The sequence below is a fragment of the Phyllobates terribilis genome, unplaced genomic scaffold, assembly GCF_046119375.1.
Source record: "Phyllobates terribilis strain yellow unplaced genomic scaffold, ASM4611937v1 Scaffold_8__6_contigs__length_399053987, whole genome shotgun sequence".
In the NCBI taxonomy this organism is placed as follows: Eukaryota; Metazoa; Chordata; class Amphibia; order Anura; family Dendrobatidae; genus Phyllobates; species Phyllobates terribilis.
Genome location: NW_027362768.1, coordinates 27986889 through 28007461, shown reverse-complemented (window position 1 = coordinate 28007461; position 20573 = coordinate 27986889). Strand labels below are relative to the sequence as shown.

The 20573-nt window shown below is 43.9% G+C and overlaps 1 protein-coding gene across 2 annotated transcripts in view; it reads right to left on the bottom strand.

The window, feature by feature from the left end:
• Nucleotides 1-20573, bottom strand: part of CAMSAP2 (calmodulin regulated spectrin associated protein family member 2) — a 119015-nt gene that overhangs the window by 96907 nt on the left and 1535 nt on the right. The window lies entirely within an intron of this gene.

The window sequence follows — 20573 nt, the reverse complement described above, 5'->3', positions numbered from 1 at the left end:
TCTAACATTTTGCTGCTGCAATGTCTGTAAATCCTTTTTTCTAGCTGGAGTTATAGATCTTTCAGAGCTCGTACTCAACTCTGATGGCCATCTCTACTCCTTCCCCACCTCTTGGAGTTATCTATAACAGAACGGAAGGAAAGGAGGTTGTTCCACAACATGGAGAGGGAAGAAAGTATTTCAAGGATGGCTGAGAACACAGGACCCAGAAATGGTTAAAAGCGGAAACAAGTAAAATATTGGAGCTGTGATGATATATTAGCTCCGGAGAACCTCATATCCAGCTAACACTAGGGGAGACAGTTCCATACAAGAAAAACCTGAATCTTAGGTCAGGGTGCTAGTTGCATTTCACGGAACCTGAAAATTAAGGAAGGAATGAAGATTGCAGGACTGAGGCTCAGTGCGATTTTATTAACTTAGAGTAACCTTCAAAACTCAATTTTTCCATGTCAAGAGCTGAGCATAGCCTTTGAAGGGGTGGTCTGATTTTCTATCTTCTGGTGCACCCCGCTTCCCAGCCTCACAGCTCTGACAGCTCGATGCAGAGCCATGGCCATGCCGCCGATCCATACTGTGAGCTCTCCTTCAGTAGCTTTGCCTCTGCTGTATCAGAGGAGTATAGCAGCACTGAAGCTGGCTCGATCCAGTGATTCAGTCGGTTTCACAGCAAGTGACAAGCTCCATAGCAAAGAGCTTGTAAGCGTTTTACTTCTTGCCTGGGAGATTGTCCACCGCGGCAATCTATCAGCAGGTAAATGTAACACTTACCCTACCTAATCCTAATCCAGGCAATGAGCAGTACAAAATAGAATTGAAATTACTCCATTCTGAAGACCAGAGAGGAGCTCTTTCTAGTAGGATTTATGAAAGAAATCCTTTAACAAGGAGTATCTGTCACCAGGTTTTTTGCCACCTAATCTGACAGCAGCATAATGTAGAGACAAAGACCCTGATTCCAGCGATGTTTCACTTATTGGGCTTGATATGATCGCTGTTTTATCAGCAGGAGATTGTCACTGGAGAAATAGTAAATCTGCTGCCATGTAGCCCTCCATATTCATGAGCTCTGTATAAACCCTCCCCAAACACTGATTGGCAGCTTTCTGCCTCTGCACAGTGTACACAGAAAGCTGGATATCGGTGTTGGCGGGGTAATATAGAGCTCAGCATTCAGAAAACTGCAGCAGAGAAAACAGGGATTTTATGAAAAAGACAGCAAGTTGCCCAGTAAGACATAGCACTAGAATCAGGGTCTCTGCCCCTACATCATGCTGCTTTCAGATGGGGCAGAAAATACATGGCAACAGATTTCCTTTCATATATTCTGCATTAACTCAAGAATCTCAGCAACCACAGTTAGTTAATAGCCCAGACCAGAGAAAACCCTACAGATTACCCCTTTTCAGTGCACACAGCTATTACCAGGACACCATAGCATGGACCTGAAACAGACATTTCTTCGATTCATTCCCTTCCAAAAGCTACAGAGATTAACACATAAACCCCCGAGTATGGAGCAACGATAGGATGGAGGGAGGGTAACATTCTCTAGGTTGTGACACGCTATCCCATTATTTAACTGTGGTTCAGCTACCTGATGGATGATAAAACATGTGGAAGGGGCTGCGGACCCCTTGACTTTGGGTATAGATCCCTCAATTGTGCATGAACCCAGCAACACCAGGTCCGGAGATTATATTCCCTACAACAGAGTCAGCATCGGTGGTGGGATCGGAGAGTGGGGTCAGCGGAGAACACACATTGACTGATGCTCTTCTCTCAGGAGAGACCCTCATGTAACATATAGATCTCCCGGCATGCACTGCGGACCACGACTCATGTGACGTGGAGCTGTAATAGGTTTTTTTTCATCGTTAAATGAATGATTTCACATTCAGAATATTTCTCAGAGGTAATGAGCGAGGCAGAGAAATGACTCGTCATCAATTCCATTCCACGGCGTTTCTGCGGGGTTTTCTTCTATACCCCATTAGTAAATGCTAAAGAAGCCTTAAGAGTAACCGTCATTTTCCTTTTTATTCCATAAATCAATAGTAGACATGAAAATAAGCAACACTGTAAAATATCTTATTGGAGAAATCTGCTTCTTTCTCTGCCAGAATGGATCAGTCATTCTCAAAATTCTCAATTCGGAGGTAAAATTAGTATTCAGTGAAGACCGACTACCATTACTGAGATAGGAGATGATGGTTATTAAGGGTACAGTCCTCTTCCTTCTATCTATATAGGAGATGATAGTTACTACTGATGAGATTCTATCATCTCCTATGTAGATAGAAGTATTGTATCCTTAATAAGAATCATCTCCTATCTCAGTAATGGTAGTCGGTCTTCACTGAATACAGATTTTACCTCAGAATTGAGAATTTTGATAATGAAAACGTGTCCTGAAATGTCTGACACCAATCACCTAACTGGTCTTTAGTTTCTGAAATTCCTCATAAACTTCCATGATTCCAAGTCTGAGCTGGCTGGTGATGGATTACCTGTACGGCCATGATGAAACCAGAATGGTTTAAAGTGGAAATGGATGAGAAGTGCAATTTAGAAGCCTCCAGTGATATCCAGGGGCCGGCAGATCTAGTGAGGTCACCTCCACCCAACAGACGAGACCACTGTATGAACAGGGACACAACTACTGTGCTCAGGTCATCAGTGGGCACCGTACATGAAGGGGTCTCCTCCTGTGATCGCAGCACCGGGGCAACAAAATAAGCATTTCTCCGTCATGCGAACTGTGTGACCATCAGCCCATGTATGTTTAAATACTGCTGATGAACACCTCTTTAAGGCCACGGTCCCACTATCAGTATTCGGTCAGTATTTTTTCTCAGTCGTGGGAGACAAAACCAGGAGTAGGTGAAACAAGTCACAAATTCTGCATTATACCTTTTCTCTGATTGCTCCTCACCTGGTTTTGGCTCCCACTCCTGAGAAAAAAATAGAATTACAGTTATCGGTAATTCGGTTTCTAATAACCCACCACGACAGCACACAGGAGGATGTAACCCCACCCTAATAGGGACAGGAAATACGAAGAGGTTTAAATGGCCCCTCCAACATCCTCCCTCCAGTGTTATTACAAAGGACCACAAGAGTACAGATGCTTCAAATTAATTTTTATTTCTTCCAGGTCAGCCTGTCCAGTATTATGGTTGATAAGGGCTCAAAGGGTGGAAGGGTTAACCCTTTCAGAACAATGTTAAGGTCCCAGGGGGGAACCAGGTCTGTTACTCTAGGGTGGATGCGGGTGGCTGCTGTCATAAATCTTCTCACCCACTGATGCTCCGCTAGTCTTTGATCGAAGTATGAACTTAACGCCGCTATCTGGACCTTAAAGAGTACTAGGTCTGATACCTTTGTCCAGACCTTCTTGTAAAAAGCCTAGAATCTGAGCCACATCAGCCCTATGAGGGTCTGGGCGAGTGGGTGCACACCACCTTAAGAAGGTTTTCCAGATCTTATGGTAAATGGTGTTCGTTACAGGTTTCCTGCTCTTCTGGAGAGTTTTGATGACTTTCTCTAAGAGGCCTCTTGTTTTTAAATATCAGGAATTCAGAAGCCAGGCAGTTAGGTGTAGTCTCTCGGGATCCGGATGGTGAATCGATCCCTGGAGAAGGAGATCCTTGATGGGAGGAAGGATTAGGGGGCTCTCCACACTCAGACTGGTTAACGTTCCAAACCAACTTCTTTTTGGCCAGCGAGAGGCCACTAGGATTACTCCGGTCCCTTCGGTCCTTATCTTCTGTAAGGTTTTTGAAAGGATAGGTAGTGGGAGAAAGGCATACGCTAGTTTGAATTCCCATTTGCAAGCGAATGCGTCCACGCCCAGGCAAGGGCCGTTTGGATCCAAGGAGAAATATTGAGGTACTTTCGCGTTCTGGTGTCCAGCGAAGAGATCTACCTCTGGATAGCCCCATCTCTCGACTAACATCTGGAAGACGTCTGGGTTTAGGCTCCACTCTCCTGGATGAATCTTTGTTCTGCTTAAGAAGTCGGCCTGGATATTGACTGAACCTTTGATATGAAGAGCCGACAAGGATAGAAGATGTTCTTCGGCCCAGGAGAATATTCTTGCCGAGATTGCTTTTAAGCTTTCGTATCTTGAGCCCCCTTGATGACGAAGGTGGGCTACCGTGGTGATATTGTCTGAAAATATCTGAATGTGAGATTTCTGGACCAGAGGCTCCGCTGCTCTGAGGACTTCCTCTACAGCTTTTAGTGCTCTGAAATTTGATGAGTGTTGGCTCACCTCTTTGGTCCATATACACTGGAATAGCTCTTGGGAGACCATGGCTCCCCATCCCTTTTCGCTGGCATCCACCTTTATGGTTACCAGCGGATTCTGGATCCATGGTACTCCTCTGTACAGATTTTTTCCGTTCAGCCACCAGAATAGAGAGGTCCTTACTCGTGGTGGTATAGGGATTCTCCTGTTAAGAGACTGTGGGGATCCATCCCAATTCGTAAGGATGTGGGTCTGTAGTGTTCGGGTATGCGCCTGAGCCCAGGCCACCATCTGAATACAGGATGTCATAGACCCGAGGACCGACATGGCGTCTCTTAATGATATGGATCTTCGGCTCCTTAGGACATTGATTTTTGCTTTTATCATGACCTGTTTTTGTTTGGGCAGGAATGACGTCTGGCTGTGGGAATCCAATAGTACTCCTAGAAATGTTTGTCATGGAGGGAACCATATCTGATTTTTTCTGGTTCACTAACCAGCCCAGAGACGATAGGATCAGAGTGGTCAATTGTAGATATTCTCGGAGTACTGGTACTGAGGGCCCGATTAATAACAGGTCATCGAGGTATGGTACTGTTGAAATGTTCTGACCCCTGATATAAGCCATGACTTCTGCAAATATTCGCGGGGCTGATGAAATTCCAATTGATCCCCTTGAGCCACTGCGAATCTTAGGAACCTCCTGTGGAGTGGATGTATGGGGATGTGGTAATTTGCATCCTGGAGGTCGATTGTGGCCATGACATGGTCCTGTCCTATCAGGGGGACCATCGACCTGATGGATTCCATCTTGAATCGTTGGTAGTGGATATACCGATTCAGTGGCCTTAGATTGATTATAACTCGGTGTGAGCCATTTGGTTTTTTTAATAGGAAGAGTCTGGAATAATGTCCTGTGCCTAGCTCTCTTGTAGGAACCAGGGATATCACCCCTGAGGACAATAGGTCTGCAAGACCGGATATCAGGGTGGCCTGACGACTCTGAGAGGAGAGCAGTGTTAACCTTATCCTCTCTGGAGGATAGGAGGAGAAATTTATTTTTACTCCGAACTCGACAACCCTCAGGACCCATGGGTCTGAGCAGATTTCTTTCCACTGAGGGAAAAAATTCGAGATGCGGCCCTCGACTGTCCTGACGTCATGGTCTGTTCCGATGTTGGTTTTGGGAGAGAAAAAGATTTTTGCCTCCTCTACCTTTTGGGTAGCTCTATCGTCCTGTTTTGCCTTTACCCCTATGTTGAGGGGTTTGCTCTTGGGAGGGACCAAAAAGGGCCTCTTCCTCACATTCCTAGGTTCCGGGAGGGCCTTCTTCTTGTCTGAAGCCTTCTCTAGAAGATCATCTAGGGCTGGCCCGAACAAGTATTTCCCCTTAAAGGGGGATGGAACACAACTTCATTTTCGATGCCACGTCGCCATTCCAGGATCTCAACCATAGGGCCCATCTTACAGAGTTTGATAGCCCAGATGCTCTTGCCGCCACTCTCACGGATTCTGCAGAGGCGTCTGCTAAAACCCCCGTAGCTTTCTGTAGAAGCAGTAGAGATGCCAAGATGTCTTCTATGGGGGTGCCTGAAACTAGGTGTTCCTCTACTTGATCTAGCCAACGAGCCATTGATCGAGCTACGCCCCTAGAGACTGCGTTGGTGCTCAATAGTGTTGCCGAGGTCTCCCAGGATTTTCTGAGCAGTCCCTCCATTTTGCGTTCCAAGGGGTCTTTTAATTGAGAGGAATCTACAAAGGGCAGTGTGGTTTTCTTTGCTACTCGTGCAATTTGGATATCCACTCTTGGGACTTCAGACCAGCATTCTGCCGTCTCATTGTCTACAGGAAATCTATCCCTTAACTCTGTAGGGGTATTTAATCTCTTTTCTGGAGATTCCCACTCCTCTAAGACTAAGTCCCTAATACTCTGGTGTATAGGGAACACCATTTTTTTCCTGGAAAATAGCCCCCCAAACATCTGATCCTGTACTGTTTGGGGCACTTTCTCTTCCTCGACCTCCATAGTTCTCCTTACTGCCATGAGAAGTTGCTCCAAGCTATCTGATAGAAAGTAATATCTCTCTCGTTGGGAGTTATCAGGGGTTGGACTTAGTTCACCTTCCTCTGGAAGATCTTCCGAGATCTTCTCCCCTCCCTCTGGCAGGCTAATTTTCCTCTTTTTGGCGGCTGAGGGAGTAGATGTAGAACCCTGACTAGGTGAGGGAGCAGGGAGAGTGACCGAGGCTAAGGAGGATTTGATCTCCTCATGTACAATCCCCTTTATCTCCTCCATTAAGGAAGGTTGTTCCTGCCTTCTCCGTACAGTCCTTGCATAGGGGCTTTCTATGGGAGGACGATAGTTTCTTTGTACAGATGGGACATCTGCGTGACGGTTTAACTTTTTCTCCAGATGCAGGTTCCTTGTCCCTTTACAAGAGAGGGGAGAAGGGGAGTGGAGCTATAATCACTATTTTCTGCATCTGGGAGATGGACTACCAGTGCCATACTTACTGGGACAGGACCGGCGCTGGGCTCTACAGATACAGCGCGAGAAGCTTCAACAGACATGGTTTTGTCCTACCTGTACATGTCTTAATGTCCAGGGCTACTTTTATGGGTGACCGGACCAGTGCCTCCCTCTGTTTAGAGGGCTCCTCCACCGGTGTCCAGGTGAAGATTTCTGATCACCGGCGGCATTCCGCTCTTTTTCCCCCCATAGCTTTTTGATGCGGTCCACAGTGGAACGCAAACTGCCGGAAGTGACATCATCATCCACCGCCAGGCGTCCGACGTCATTTCCGGCGCCGCGGCGTGAGCTCCACATCTTGGAGCCGGCATCGCCTGCACATCCAGGGGGGAGACGAGGAGGAGGAGATGGACCGGAGAGGTCAGAAGATCCTGCAGACCTAGCCCAAGAGCGCGGACTGCAGAAGGGGGTCCAGAATCTGGAGGAGACGGGAGCAGCGCCCTGAGGAGGAGAGGTAAAGACCGCTCGATCCTCCGCTGCCCGGCTAGTAGCTTTCCCCCACTGCCTGTCGCCGGCCCAGCACACCGGGGATGACCTCCTCATCCCTGATAGGGACAGGAACTAACACTGGAGGGAGGATGTGGGAGGGGCTATTTAAACCTCTTGGTTTTTCCAGTCCCTATTAGGGTGGGGTTACATCCTCCTGTGTGCTGTCGTTGTGGGTTATTAGAGAAAATACTGACCGAATACTGACCAAATACTGATAGTGGGGTCGTGGCCTAAGGAGGTGATTCCAGCAATCACAAATCATCAAGTATCCTCAGGTGATATCTGAAATCTGTGGTGTCCGATAGCTGGAAAATTGTTATTGAATACCCCCTTAACTATGCAAGAAAGTTTAAAACATGCTGCAAAGTTTGTCAATTATGTAGAAATATACATTACAAACATTAAAAAAGTTGTCCACTACTTTTACATTGATGCCCTATCAGTAGGATAGGACATCAATGTATGATTGGCCGGGGTCACGTACGCGGCACCCCTGCCGATCAGCTGTTATCAGGAGGCGGATGTGCAGTACTCCGCGGCGGCCACTACCACTTGATGGCGGAGACCTGCAGGTGAGCACTTCCGGCCAGCGGCCGCAGCCACCGATGACAGCTGATCGGAATGGTGCCGTGTGCGGGACCCCAGGCGATCATACATTGATGCCCGATCCTACGGATATGGCATCAATGTAAAAGTAGTGGACAACCCCTTTAATACACATGAGGAAGGGACAAAAATGGGAATAAACTAACATACCGTACTTGCTTTTTAAATTTGGAGCTATTGTCAGTACAGGCTCTCACACTGCGTATTATGGACTCAATGTAAAATCAGACGCAGACCCCTAATGCAGCCATGTGCATGATGATGTGGGGGAGCAGCTCAGACACATAAGGAAATAGCTACGGTTTAATGGTTTTCTAAACTAAGACACATTGTTTTCCAGAGACATAATAAATATTACATAGATTCCTTTCATTTCTGAGTTTCCATTATGAAATCCCAGTTACGATAAAACAAGCGGTAGTATCAGCTGGTGAGTGCCATGTATACATCACAGGCTGCAATCATCTGCCGTGTTCATCGTGAAGTCACCCATCAATGTCATACACGTTCCTTCTATCCTACATGTGCTCTTCACCAGTAACACCACAGCAGGGGGCGCTATAAACGCATCATCCGTCCCAGAGGATGGCGCTCTGCACAAAGTCTGATGTGACAATTCCCCTGTATGCACTGGGGGTCATGGATTTAGGTTTAGGAAAAGCTCATAATTATTAATTTAGTGAAACAAACAGATTGCTACCTCTGGGCACAATGTTCTTTTTTACTTAACCCCTTCACGACCTATGACTTATAGGTACCTCATAGGTAGTGTCCCTGCATTCCATGCGGGCTCCGGCACTGAGTCCACATGTTTTCATTTAACATGGCCGTGCTGGAAGAATGTGACTAATCCCACCCATCAGCGCTTCTGTCACATGATCGTGGTGCACCCAGGGTCTATGAGGGCCGACCCGTGGCATGCGCTCACAGCAGATGATCAATTGTGCTACACACAGCAGGGCTGAAGCCCTGCTATGTGTAGCACAAGCGATCAGATGATTGCAGCTTTAAGTCTCCTATAGAGACTACTGAAGCAAGTTAAAAAAAAAAAAAAGTTTTTTAAAAAAAATATAAAAAAGTTTAAAATCTCCCCCCTTTTACCCTATTCAAAATAAAACTAAAAAAAACAAACAAAAAAAAAAAACATTTGGTATTGCCATTCTAAATCGCCCGATCTATCAAAATATAAAAATAATTAATCTGATCGGTAAACGGCGTAAGGAGAAAAAAAAATCAAAACGCCAGAATTATGAGTTTTTGGGTCGCCGCAGCATTGCAATAAAATGCAATAACGGGCGATCAAAAAATCAAATCTACCCCAAAATGATATCAATAAAAACATCAGCTCGGAGCGCAAAAAATAGGCCGTCACCCAGATCCCGAAAAATGGAGCCATTTTTTATTTAGTTATTATTTTTTATACAAACTTTGGATTTTTTTTCACCACTTAAATAAGAACCTATCCATGTTTGGTATCTGCAAACTCATAATGACCTGGAGAATCATAATGGCAGGTCAGTTTTAGCATTTAGTGAACTTGGTAGAAAAAAAAATAAAATTGTGGAATTGCATTTTTTTTTTTTTTTTTTGCAATTTCACAGCACTTTGAACTTTTCCTGTACATGATATGCTAAAACCACTGTTGTCTTTCAAAAGTACAACTCGTCCCGCAAAAAACAAGCCCTCATATGACCATATTGACCGAAAAATAAAAGAGTTATGGCACTGGGAAGAAGGGGAGCAAAAAAAAGGAAATGCAAAAATGGGAAATCCCAGGGTTGTGAAGGGTTAAAGGGAACTTGTTAAATGATTGATGCTGCGTAAACTGCGGGCGGCATAAATAAGAGCCTGGCATTTAAGAATAAAAATCTAGTTAGAAGATCTTGGCCAGGGAGGAGATTAGCCCCCTCGGCCGGCTCTTCTCATTGCGGGAGACCTGCCAATCACCTACAGTGGTGCTGGGAGCCGGCCCGAAAGGGAAGCATTGGGAAAAGCCGCCCCAGGGGGCAGCGCTGGGCTAGACTCACCTCCGCTTATGGTCCCCGACTGAATTGTCTATTTAAATTTTCACCGACATATCATAGCATTACTGAGAAAAATATATCAAGCTGAAAAAGAGCAGCCAGTCTCTGATTCATGCTGCCTGCAGTGTGGGCAACATGACCCAGGTAACGGATTCCTTTTAAATGCATGAGTTTAGGGCTAATAAAAGAAACAAAAAAAGATTGCAATTCTCTTTCATTAAAAATTCTGCACTGTGTGGCTTTTACAGGGTCTTTGTTTTACTGCACATTCAACTTTGATGTAATCTGAAAGTGGTCACAAATCAATTGAGGGGAGCTAAAAAAAAAAATATATATATATATATATATATATATATATATATATATATATATATATATATATATATATATATATATATATATATATATATATATACACACACACACATACAGTACGGACCAAATGTTTGGACACACCTTCTCATTTAAAGATTTTTCTGTATTTTCATGACTATGAAAATTGTACATTCACACTGAAGGCATCAAAACTATGAATTAACACATGTGGAATTATATACTTAACAAAAAAGTGTGAAACAACTGAAAATATGTCTTATATTCTAGGTTCTTCAAAGTAGCCACCTTTTGCTTTGATGACTGCTTTGCACACTCTTGGCATTCTCTTGATGAGCTTCAAGAGGCAGTCACCGGAAATGGTTTCACTTCACAGGTGTGCCCTGTCAGGTTTAATAAGTCCAAAGGCGGTGAAGGTAGAGATATACGTCCGCGCCGCTGAAAAATCCTCAAATATCCATATATCTGTTGGTGCCCTGATGAAGGGGTGTGGAACACCCAGAAACGCGAAGGCATTTACCAATAAGCAAGGATTTTATTATATGTTCCAGATTTGAGGATTTTTCAGCGGCGCGGACGTATATCTCTACCTGCACCGCCTTTGGATTTATTCTGGTCCTGTGGGACACCTATTGGAGATCCGCTGCAGCTGCCTTTTATATGTTATGGTAGTGTCCTCACACAACCTAACCAGGTGAGAACCACCTTTTTACTATTATTCCCTATGTCTACAGGTGTAACCCTATTGGGCTTTGCGCTCACTCTCTCTTTGAGGTTTAATAAGTGGGATTTCTTGCCTTATAAATGGGGTTGGGACCATCAGTTGTGTTGTGCAGAAGTCAGGTGGATACACAGCTGATAGTACTACTGAATAGACTGTTAGAATTTGTATTATGGCAAGAAAAAAAATCAGCTAAGAAAAGAAAAACGAGTGGCCATCATTACTTTAAGAAATTAAGGTCAGTTAGTCCGAAAAATTGGGCAAACTTTGAAAGTGTCCCCAAGTGCAGTTGCAAAAACCATCAAGCGCTACAAAGAAACTGGCTCACATGAGGACCGCCCCAGGAAAGGAAGACCAAGAGTCACCTCTGCTTCTGAGGATAAGTTTATCCGAGTCACCAGCCTCAGAAATCGCAGGTTAACAGCAGCTCAGATTAGAGACCAGGTCAATGCCACACACAGTTCTAGCAGCAGACACATCTCTACAACAACTGTTAAGAGGAGACGTTGTGCAGCCGGCCTTCATGGTAAAATAGCTGCTAGGAAACCACTGCTAAGGACAGGCAACAAGCAGAAGAGACTTGTTTGGGCTAAAGAACACAAGGAATGGACATTAGACCAGTGGAAATCTGTGCTTTGGTCTGATGAGTCCAAATTTGAGATCTTTTATTCCAACCACCGTTCTTTGTGCGACGCAGAAAAGGTGAACAGATGGACTCTACATGCCTGGTTCCCACCGTGAAGCATGGAGGAGGAGGTGTGATGGTGTGGGGGTGCTATGCTGGTGACACTGTTGGGGATTTATTCAAAATTGAAGGCATACTGAACCAGCATGGCTACCACAACATCTTGCAGCGGCATGCTATTCCATCCGGTTTGCATTTAGTTGGACCATCATTTATTTTTCAACAGGACAATGACCCCAAACACACCTCCAGGCTGTGTAAGGGCTATTTGACCAAGGAGGAGAGTGATGGGGTGCTACGCCAGATGACCTGGCCTCCACAGTCACCAGACCTGAACCCAATCGAGATGGTTTGGGGTGAGCTGGACCGCAGAGTGAAGGCAAAAGGGCCAACAAGTGCTAAGCATCTCTGGGAACTCCTTCAAGATTGTTGGAAGACCATTTCCGGTGACTACCTCTTGAAGCTCATCAAGAGAATGCCAAGAGTGTGCAAAGCAGTCATCAAAGCAAAAGGTGGCTACTTTGAAGAACCTAGAATATAAGACATATTTTCAGTTGTTTCACACTTTTTTGTTACGTATATAATTCCACATGTGTTAATTCATAGTTTTGATGCCTTCAGTGTGAATGTACAATTTTCATAGTCATGAAAATACAGAAAAATCTTTAAATGAGAAGGTGTGTCCAAACTTTTGGTCTGTACTGTATATATTAACAAAGAAAATGACGGCACTTCCACTACAAAAACTAGGTGTGAACAGGTGCTTACTAAGAGCAGCTACCTCCATATATAATGAACAAATAAAGTAGCACACTGTAACACTGAGTATATAGATATGAAATATGAAATATGAATAGCATAACTGCTGTAGAAAAATAGAAATAAATGAAAAAAATTTTTTTGAAAAATTTTTTTTTTTTTTAGCGCATGTAAATATGAAATATGGAAAATGAATAGCATTACTGCTGTAAATAAATGAGAAATCTTAGCGCATAAATTGGCCAATTCATGTGTACCTGACAGCCGCGGTAAGGCGTTTCTCGATGTCAGGACCTATCAATGTGAATACCTCTCTAAGAGACCTCCGTCTGCTTATGTGTGGGAAAGACAGATCCTGATGCATTTAAAACCACCTGCGGCATGGGGGTGGGGGTGGAGTGCTCAGTCAACGCTGAATCTAGTAACAAAGAAAATGACGGCACTTTCCCACACATAAGCAGACGGAGGTCTCTTAGAGAGGTATTCACATTGATAGGTCCTGACATCGAGAAACGCCTTACCGCGGCTGTCAGGTACACATGAATTGGCCAATTTATGCGCTAAGATTTCTCATTTATTTACAGCAGTAATGCTATTCATTTTCCATATTTCATATTTACATGCGCTAAAAAATTTTTCAAAAAAATTTTTTTCATTTATTTCTATTTTTCTACAGCAGTTATGCTATTCATATTTCATATTTCATATCTATATACTCAGTGTTACAGTGTGCTACTTTATTTGTTCATTATATATGGAGGTAGCTGCTCTTAGTAAGCACCTGTTCACACCTAGTTTTTGTAGTGGAAGTGCCGTCATTTTCTTTGTTACTAGATTCAGCGTTGACTGAGCACTCCACCCCCACCCCCATGCCGCAGGTGGTTTTAAATGCATCAGGATCTGTCTTTCCCACACATAAGCAGACGGAGGTCTCTTAGAGAGGTATTCACATTGATAGGTCCTGACATCGAGAAACGCCTTACCGCGGCTGTCAGGTACACATGAATTGGCCAATTTATGCGCTAAGATTTCTCATTTATTTACAGCAGTAATGCTATTCATTTTCCATATTTCATATTTACATGCGCTAAACAATTTTTCAAAAAAATTTTTTTCATTTATTTCTATTTTTCTACAGCAGTTATGCTATTCATATTTCATATTTCATATCTATATACTCAGTGTTACAGTGTGCTACTTTATTTGTTCATTATATATGGAGGTAGCTGCTCTTAGTAAGCACCTGTTCACACCTAGTTTTTGTAGTGGAAGTGCCGTCATTTTCTTTGTTACTAGATTCAGCGTTGACTGAGCACTCCACCCCCACCCCCATGCCGCAGGTGGTTTTAAATGCATCAGGATCTGTCTTTCCCACACATAAGCAGACGGAGGTCTCTTAGAGAGGTATTCACATTGATAGGTCCTGACATCGAGAAACGCCTTACCGCGGCTGTCAGGTACACATGAATTGGCCAATTTATGCGCTAAGATTTCTCATTTATTTACAGCAGTAATGCTATTCATTTTCCATATTTCATATTTACATGCGCTAAAAAATTTTTCAAAAAAATTTTTTTCATTTATTTCTATTTTTCTACAGCAGTTATGCTATTCATATTTCATATTTCATATCTATATACTCAGTGTTACAGTGTGCTACTTTATTTGTTCATTATGTACTGTATATATGTGAAATTTTATATATATATATTCTAAACACACACACTACCGTTCAAAAGTGAAATTTCATTATTTTTTAAAGGAAAGCACTTTTTTTTTTTTCAATGAAGCTAACAGTAAATGAATCAGAAATACACTCTATACATTGTTAATGTGGTAAATGACTATTCTAGCTGCAAACGTATTGTTTTTATTGCAGTGTCTACATAGGTGTATAGAGACCCATTTCCAACAACCACTCCAGTGTTTTAATGGTACATTGTGTTTGCTGGCTGTGTAAGAAGGCTAATGGATGTTTAGAAAACCCTAGAAAACCCTTGCACAAGTATGTTAGCCCAGCTGAAAACGGTTTGGCTGATTGGAGAAACTATAATATTGACCTTCCTTTGAGCTAGTTGAGAATCTGGAGCATTACATTTGTTTGTTCTATGAAACTCTCAAAATGGCCAGAAAAAGAGAACTTTCATGTGAAACGCGACAAGTCTATTCTTGTTCTTAGAAATGAAGGCTATTCCATGCGAGACATTGCCAAGAAACTGAAGATTTCCTACAACGGTGTGTACTACTCCCTTCAGAGGAGAGCACAAACAGGCTCTAACCAGAGTAGAAAAAAAAGTGGGAGGCCAAGCTGCACAATTGAGCAACAAGACAAGTACATTAGAGTCTCTAGTTTGAGAAATCGACGCCTCACAACTCCTCAACTGGCAGCTTCATTAAATAGTAGACGCAAAACGCCAGTGTCAACGTCTACAGTGAAGAGGCGACTCAGGGATGCTCAGCTCAGGTACCGTGCCAGCAGGAGTCCGGGGTAGTCCGAATTCTGCCTTATCACTGGCTCTGCCTCCTGCTCGCTTCCTCCTCCTGGAGCTCCGCTGATTCATATTTTACAGCTTGTACCTTTCTGTCATGCAGATAAGGACCTGGCTGTGCAATAGTCGGCTCATACAACTATGGGGGCACTTAAAAGGAACCTGACAGGTGACACATGCTGCTCAAACCCTGGGCAGCATATATCAGGCACTGGCTGTATGATTACAGCCAGGTGTGCTCGTCTCTGCAACGTTGCGGTGTTGCCTATATGCGCAGGTAGACAGAGGCTTGTCCGTCACGGTCAGTGGGTGGGGAGAAGCCACTGAGGACCCACCTATATGACTAGTCACCGGCAGCACATATCGTTCTGTGGAAACAATATGTGCTGCCGAGAACAATCAGCACTGACTGACCGCCGACAGTGTACAGATGCACTGCTGAGCTGGCTGTCAGTGCCAGGGGGCGTGGTTACAGCTGCCGCTCACTATGTACTGAGCGGTGACTGAAGCCACGCCGGCCTACTTCTATGACTGAAAGCTGGAGGCTGCCGAAAGGAAAGAAGTTCATTTCCTCCCGGCAGTGGGGCTTTCAGTGCGGCGGCAGCAGAGTGTCAGAACACTATTAACCTACAGAATAACCCCATATCTGCAGGTTAATAGTGTTTATTTCACGACAGGTTCTTATACAGGTGCACCTCACTAAATTATAATATCATCAAAAAGTTAATTTGTTTCAGTTTTTCAATACAAGAAGTGAAACACATGTATTATATAGAGTCATTACAAACAGAGTGATCTATTTCAAGTGTTTATTTCTGTTAATGTTGATGATTATGGCTTAGAGCCAATGAAAACACAAAGTCATTATCTCAGTAAATTAGAATACTTTAGAACAGCTTGAAAAATGATTTTAAAATCCAAAATGTTGTCCTACTGAAATGTATATTCAGTAAATGCTCTCAATACTTGGTCCGGCTCCTTTAGTATGAATTACTGCATCAATGCGGCGTGGCATGGAGGCGATCAGCCTGTTGCGCTGCTGAGGTGTTATGGAAGCCCAGGTTGCTTTGATAGCAGCCTTCAGCTCGTCTCCATTGTTGAGTCTGGTGTCTCTCATCTTCCTCTTGACAATACTCCATAGATTCTCTATGGGGCTAAGGTCAGGCGAGTTTGCTGGCTAATCAAGCACAGTGATACTGTTGTTTGTAAACCAGGTATTGGTACTTTTGGCAGTGTGGACAGGTGCCAAGTCCTGCTGGAGAATGAAATTTCCATCTCCAAAAAGCTTGTCGGCAGAGGGAAGCATGAAGTGCTCTAAAATTTCCTGGTAGACGGCTGCGCTGACTTTGGTCTTGATAAAACACAGTGGACCTACACCAGCAGATGACATGGCTCCCCAAACCATCACTGATTGTGGAAACTTCACACTAGACCTCAAGCAGCTTGGATTGTGTGCCTCTCCACTCTTCCTCCAGACTCTGGGACCTGGACTGCCTTCTGGACATCTGTCAAGTCAGCAGTCTTCCCCATGATTGTGGAGCCTACTGAAACAGACTAAGGGACCCTTATAAACGTTTAGGAAGCCTTTGCAGGTGTTTTTTGTTAATTATTTTGATTTACTAAGATAATGACTTTTGTGTTTTCATTGGCTGTAAGCCATAATCATCAACATTAACAGAAATAAACACTTGAAATAGATCACTCTGTTTGTAATGACTCTATATAATATATGAGGTTCACATTTTGTATTGAAGAACTGAAATAAATTAACTTTCTGATGATATTGTAATTTAGTGAGATGCACCTGTATGTTCTTACTACTTGCCCACAGGCAGCGGTAGGTGTACAGCACGGTCCATATCGGGTGTAGACCATCCTATGGGACCTAAGCAGCACCACACAGTGTGAGGACCAGAGAGCTGAGGCCTTATTATGACATCCATGAGTCACTTACGTGATCTATCCATGATTTTTATGGATGGAACATGTACCCATTATTAGTCTATATGGCTGTTCACGTCTCCATGTTTTGCAGACTGAGTCGTCCACAATGAAAAAAAAAAAAAAAATCGTTGACATTTACATTTTTGATCTGAGTCATTGATCACAATTACCCATACAAGTCTGTTTGTGAAAATATCCATCTGCATACAGATGGCATCAGTGTACGATCTGCCTGCTGTCCGCGATTAACATTGTAATGTTGAGAAGCTTTGCAGTTTATTTATATTTTTCCATATGTAAAAACCACTGATGGTAAAAACTGACCCTGACCAAACACTGATGACACTCGGACCATTTTTTGTGTACATGAATAATTGCGGTAGTTTGAACGCCACATTAGGATGGTATACATATGAAAGCACACAGCATGTTCGCTATGTGAGAACGGATCAGCAGGTGGCCACCAAGAAATTCAGAGGTTTTGATAAGTGCACAACAACCTAAAATCCAGGTTTTCGGGTATCATCTGGCACATAATCTCAAGTGATGGTGCTGCGGAAACTTGCATGAGTTGAGGGTGAGACATCAATCTGATTTCGGCATTATAATGCATGGTGCCAATGAATAGTACAAGTGCAGAATACCGGGCGTTCATACATGTGACCGGGCACATATCAGCTGCCGTTATGTCACCATCCCCACTCACTTCCCAGTGCAGTGGGGAGCAGATCTGGTATACCCCTTATACAAGGGGTTATACAGAGCTCAGCATTCAGAGAACTGCAGCAGAGAAAACTTATCAAATCTACAGCAAGCAAGCCAGTAAGTGGTACATTGCTGGAATCAAGGTCTCTGACCCTGCATCATGCTGCAGGCAGATGGGGAGCAAATACCTGATGACTGAGTCCCATAATAAAAAAAAAAATAAAAATTTTTTTTTTTAGAAAAGTGTCAATTCATTACCAATTGCACAAGTTGCGGCTTGCTGCATGTATCCAGAACTCCGACCATAGAAATGCCCAAAGGCAGCAAAATTTTTAAACCAAATCATGTGGCCATTAGGCATCATGGTGGGCAAGGGTCCAGAGTAATGCAGCTCGAAGTGTGTGCAATCCCCTTAAGGCCACACATCCGCTTCCAGGTCTACATCCTGTAAAATGGACAGTCTCTCAGGTGTCATCTCTAAGGCTATGTGCCCACCAACAGGCTTTACCAGCGCTTTGGACGCAGCCTATTTTAGCTGGGTGTGATCCCGTAGGTAAATCCTCATGAGTTCATTGAACAATGTAGAGTTACTGAATTCTAAACATTCTATTGGAGAAATTTCTGTTGCAGACACTAGCGTTTCCTCAACAGAACTTGACATGCTGCGGCTCGTAAAGCCGTGCTGCCGGTGAATTTACACAGCGTCAAATAGAGGCACAGTGGGCATAGGATTTCTATAAATCCATCCACTGTGCCTGTACTGTACAACGCAGTGTCCAAACCACTGCTATTCCTGATCATGGGCATGCAGCCTTAGGCTGTGTGCCCACGATGCGTTTTTTAAGCGTTTGCGCAGCAGCAAAAACGCTGCAGAAACGCTTAAAAACCGCATGGTAGAAGGTCTGCCATGTCCCCCAATGATAATCCGCATGTGCTGTGCACATGCTGCGGAAATTTCCGCTGCGGATTATCATTGCGGAAAAAAATGCAGCACTACCAATTATTTTGCAGAAGCGCTGCGTTTTCGCCGCCATTGACTTGCATTAGAACGCGCCAATTCCGCAAGACTGCATCTGTACTTGCGTAATTGGCGCGTTCTAATGTGCGGATGGTACCCGGGTGTAGAGGAGAGGAGAGTCTCATCCACACCCAGGTACCCTAAAAGCTGTAAAAAAAAATAAAATAAAAAAAATAAAGATTATATTCACCTTCCGACGGCCCCCGGACTCCTTCCCTGTGCTTGCCTACACATCAAACAGGACTGAAGAACCTGCGCTGACGTTACAGTCATGTGACAGCAGGTCTTTCAGTACAGCGTACCGCGATCTGCCGGCAGCCAGCACAGGAGCGCAGCAAGACTGCGGGGGCCATCGGAAGGCAAGTATAGGTTTATTTTTTTATTTTTTTAACATTCTTAACGGTCACACTATATAAATCCATGCTGTTTGCATGGATTTATATAGTGTGACCGAGTTGTCAAGCACTTTCCAAGTGATGCTAAAATCGCTTGGAAAGCGCTTGTCAACCCGCATGCGGAAATGCATGTGAAGAACGCTTCACATCCGCATGTCCCTGGCAGGAAAAATGCATGTACAATCCGCATGTACAATCCGCATTCGTTTTTTCTGCCAGGGAGATGCAGAAACGCTCAGGAAAAAATCCTGAGCATTTCTGCATCGTGGGCACATACATAGCCTTAGAGTCGGCTTCCAAAAAAGAATGAAAATATGACCTGCTCCGCATCTCACACACCAGAGACACAGATCCGTTCTTAAATCCAATGTGTGAATGGATCAATGAGGCGCCATGGGTCCGTGTGCTGTCCAAGGAAAAAAAAACAAAAAAAAACAAACTAGAAATGAATGTACCTTCAGTCTCTAACAATCCATGTGAATCACACAAAGTTCTATGATGGTTGGGGTGGGTGGCATGTGGCAACCGTTACAGGAGACCCTCTCCTAAATCTACTTGTGTGTTTTCTTCATTGGCAGAAGAGAACACCAACACAACCAACATAACAATTAGGACTGGAAGAAAGATTTCCTTCTGCATCCTTCGTAGACACTTATTCTGGATTTATGAAATCTGAATCTATAATCCTATTAATCCCTTGAAAGTGAACGTGTGGCACGGGGTAAATTAATACATTCCTGGATCAACCAGGAAAATGCCAGGAACAACATTTCTACCAGTGTTCATTCAATGCCAGGCACATCCCAGGAACACCGTGCCCACATATCATGTGCACATCCCAGGAGCACCAAGCCCCTCCGGGTGTTGCCTGCCCCCCGCTGGACTCCACAATAACCACTTCCCCAGGGCTGACTCACATACACATTCCTGTGATGGTTTACATTTCTACCGAGGAGACTCCAGGCATCACCGACATCCGACAATGCTGCATGTCATGTCAGGGTATGAGAAACCATAACTGCAGAATAGGAACCCATGCAATGCTATATGTACTGGGAGTAAGGTGAAATAGCTCTTCATGGCAGGCTTGTATGATAATGTCACAGCCTATAGCATATATAGCTGGGGCACAGGGTAATAATGACCGTCATGTCATAAATGGGGTTATCCAAGTGCACAATGTTTTGGCATGTCATTAGTAGTGGGTCCTACTGGTCAGGATCCAGGAGCTGGGCCTCTCCCATCCCCCGATTATAGGGATGCTGTCACTAGGCAACAAGAATAACCCTTAGGCCTTGAATGAAAATCTGGGATAAATGGGATTTTACCTTGAGTTATTCTGAATTTTACCAGCCAGGGGTCTAACCATTAACGCACCATTCAGGGCCAGCCAGGGATCTACCCATTAATGCAGTGGTTCTCAACTTCAGTCCTAAAGACCCGCCAATAGATCATGTATTCAGGATTTCCTTAGTATTGCACAGATAACAATTCCATAACTTGTGCAATACTAAGGAAATCCTGAATACATGATCTATTGGTGGGTCTTTAGGACTGGAGTTGAGAAACACTGAATTAAGGCAACACTCAGGGCCAGCCAATGGGGTCTAGCCATTTAGGCAC